Source organism: Micropterus dolomieu, linkage group LG13 (assembly GCF_021292245.1).
Source record: "Micropterus dolomieu isolate WLL.071019.BEF.003 ecotype Adirondacks linkage group LG13, ASM2129224v1, whole genome shotgun sequence".
Classification (NCBI taxonomy): domain Eukaryota; kingdom Metazoa; phylum Chordata; class Actinopteri; order Centrarchiformes; family Centrarchidae; genus Micropterus; species Micropterus dolomieu.
In genome coordinates, this window is record NC_060162.1 from 640959 (window position 1) to 644801 (window position 3843).

Sequence of the window (3843 nt, forward strand, 5' to 3'; positions counted from 1 at the left end):
AGAGTCATCAGTAAAACAATAAAGTGAGTTTCATCAGAAGAGAAATGAAGCAAATCAAAGCTGCAGCTCCTCTTCTACCTGAGCAGGTGAGTCCAACAGCTTTTCCAGGTGAGCAGGTGTTTCTAGCTGAGCCTGAGCTTCTACAGTCCAGGAGAGCAGACTCATGGCCTCCACACTGGAACTCTTTGGTCCACATCGGAGCCTCCACTTCTCCATAGAGCGCCCCCTGGAGGACTGAAGGAGCCCCACAGCCGAGCTCCCTACAGACCACCTCTGCATCCTGCTGGTCAAAGTCAGCTTCACACACTGAGGACCACCACTGGTTAGACTGGTTAGACTTCACCTCCAGTCTGCCTGAGCACAGACTAGTCCCGTCCAGCAGCCTGACAGAGTCTGGAGGGATAATAGAAGATGAAATAGAGATAAAGACAGCAGACACAAAAGAAAAACATGTCATGAAACAACAATTCAGTGATTCAAAGTGGACAAACAAGTTCAACACTTTTCATTCTGTCTTAATGTTCTAAGAAGATCTGGAACCCAGAAGAAAAAGCTGCTTAGAAAATACTCCAACAACTCTAACAGGGATAGGGGCTGGACTCTCTCCTTTGAAGGAGCTGCCAGGGTGGAGGACACCACGTGGGTGTGGAGATACTGACGAGCCCCCGGCTGAGCTCAGCTACTCAAAGTTGTGGCCAGTAAGCCACCTGAGGTAGTGTGAGCACATTTCACCTACTTTCATACAGTTTATAACATCAGGCTTTACTAACGTGATTGTTTGTTAGACGTTTAGAGTGTGTACAATGATTTCTGACATGTGGAAAGACAGGAAGTCAGTTTGTCCTGTCGGAGTTTTTCCGCGATGACGCCATGTTGGCGCTAATTAAATAATAATTATACCACATGTCAACTGGTTCCAGCTCTCAGTGAGTGGACACGGCAGCCGGACCGGGATTCAACCCAGCGTCTGAGACAGACAGAGGCCAGTTTGACCACTACAGTACCGAGGTGGTTTTATAAATTAAATCATTTCAATTCAGTTAGAAACTCTTGGACTTTAATAGCTCCTGTGTTTCAGCAGTTTTCTGCTCATGTTCAAAGTGCTGCACATTCAGAATCTAACTGGGTTCTCTGACATTTCCAGAATAAAGGATATTTTGAGAGGTCAAACAGGATAAATCATCATAAACTTTGTAATCAATCCGCACCGTGTGGAAGGGATCCATAGCACGGGTTGCACCACTACTATCCATGGTAGTGTGGGGATGTTTTGTTGTGCAGGATCACAGCTCCTGTGTGTCCTCATGAGGAAAGGTCAAGATGGCTATCAGAGTAAAAATGAACTGTCTATTGCATCAGACTAGGCAACTTGATGAGTTTATTTTTTTAAGTAGCCCATTAAAAAGTTCAAGTTCTAAAATTTGTGATTTATTTTCATTCATAAAAACGTCTCAAACCATCCCACTATTTCTTTGCCTACTTCTAAACGCCAACAGGGTTTAGAAGCCGCAGCTTGGAAAAGAGAACTGCGTCGCATTCCAGCAGCAACCTCTGTGAGAACGAGCCAACACATGTATGGACGCACATCATTTTAAAACAAGACAATGATCTGGTCTGTCTTTCAGTCAAGGTTTAGTTAGTCTGGGCTAATGCAAGTTTCCCCTTCTGACAGAAGCAGAACCTGAACTAGACTGAACTAGATGAGACAAGGAGGAGGAACAGGAATCTAAATGAAAACAGTTTGGACCTGGGGGGGAACTGAAAGCACTTAAATGCTAATTTCTAATATCTTTTGAAAACAGAATGTACTGATTATTGTGGCATAAAGAGGGTGTTTGCAGTGACAGAAGATGGAGAATAATATAACTAGAACATAAACCGTGGAACAGCTCCTGGTTAATGTAGCCACGGCACAAATGTATTCAGTTCTCCTGATGTTCCACTTCTCGGTGATATTCCTTGTGTCTCACTCGGCCCTGACTGTCCCTGTTCTGAGGTCACTTCATCTCACATCTAGAAAACACAGAACTGTCTTCAATGCAAACTCTGATGACATGCTATTAACCTGACAAAGTCAATTTACTCTGAGAACTTTTGAACAAACTACAGTCTGTCTACTAGCTGTCCATCCAACTTTTAAGCTCGTCCTCCTCACTTATTTCTGCTCCTCCTCCTCTGACCTCTTCCTCTTAAAATACTGCAGGATGCTCGTCTCTGGGAACATTTTGACCACTGTTACCTTTAAATTGTTTATGGACATGTATGTACACATTCAGGACTTTTTAAGGTCAAGGATAGTCAGAGACAAGGGCCAAAAAGTGGCCCAGGAGTTTGTCCCTGGTCAGTCCGCTCTCTGGGTCTTTAGAGAACTTTATTCCTTCTAAAGTAAAGTAATCACCTCAGCTGAGCCCTTCAGTACGATAAATAAATCAGCAATATCGTCATCATGCTCACCATAAACTGGTGCTTTGTGTTGTGCTGGTTCTGACTCTGTTCTGCTGTAGACCTCATCTGTGCGGTCTGTCTCATGATCACCATGGCAGCACTAGTAGGTCTACTGGTGCCAGTGGCGGGTAAAGTACTCAACATCTTTACTTGAGAAAAAGTACAATTACTCCCAAAAAAGTAAAAGATCAAAACTGACAAACCTATTTCATCTGCTGTTCATCAGGTTAGAAAACAGCTGCTGAGCAACATGGTTATTTCCAGGGAATGCAGTTTGTTTTGCCTGCTGATTATCTGTAATTTAGCTATTTCTACAGTTATTTTCCTTTTTAAATCTCTATGAACATGATAAGATAACTTTAAAATATCACTTTAGCTGCCCAGCCAACTTTTGTTGCCTGTGCCTTTTATTATGGACATGTAGCCAACCAAACCTGTTGCTTTGCTGCAGCACAGGCTGCCAGTAAAATCTGATAATTCCTAAAGTATCTAACTAATCTTTAGGACAAAGAATGATTGTGGCAGTAACACGGAGCAGCTTTTGCTGAAGCAGGTAAAGCTTCATACAGAGGAAGCTGTGCGTCATGAATAAAGCCCAACAGGACGGTTTTATCCACCATATTTCATCTCTCTCTCTCTCTCTCTCTCTCTCTCTCTCTGATAAAATAAATAACAGCTGGTAGCTGCTGAGTGAAAGATCAGTTTCACCGGCGACATTCTGTTTATGGACTCACCATCGGACATCGCTATAAAACAAATAGTTACTAATGTGTATTAAAGAAAAGAAACAGGCTGATGTCCAAAGCGATGCTCTGTTCAACAACAGGACACTTTTAATATGTCTCAGTCAATGCAGTGATCGTCTGACGGATCTTACAGTGTGAAAACTTAATTTGCTCTGCAGAGACTACGGGAGGTGAAAGTTTTTCACTTGCCGGCTTGTTAAAGAGCGACGCAGGCTGCTTTCCAACAGACTGTTTGTGAATTAAACAGTATGAAAATTGCGCAGCTGATTGACGTGTAAACGGCGGAGGAAGAGCAACATTAACAAAAGAAAGAAACAGTGAAACAAAAACAGAGGAAAATACACAAAACATTATCAGACAGCCTAGTCAGATAACCACAGTATAGGCTGTTGAGACATGCACTGTGTTTTATAACTATTAACTTGCCATATATCACGGAGTAATTAACTGAGAGGGGAAAAAATGATCGCATAGTGATACAGTTGACCTGTTGCTGGACTTGGTTCTTAGTAGAGCCAAGGAGTGGTGTCTCGGTCGCGGTACAGCTGGCCATCAACGTAAAGTTTATCCACCGCGATGACAGCCCGTGATCCTTCTCCAATAAGCTTCTTTCTTATCGGGAACAGGACTCGGCGTCGGTCCAGGATCTCCC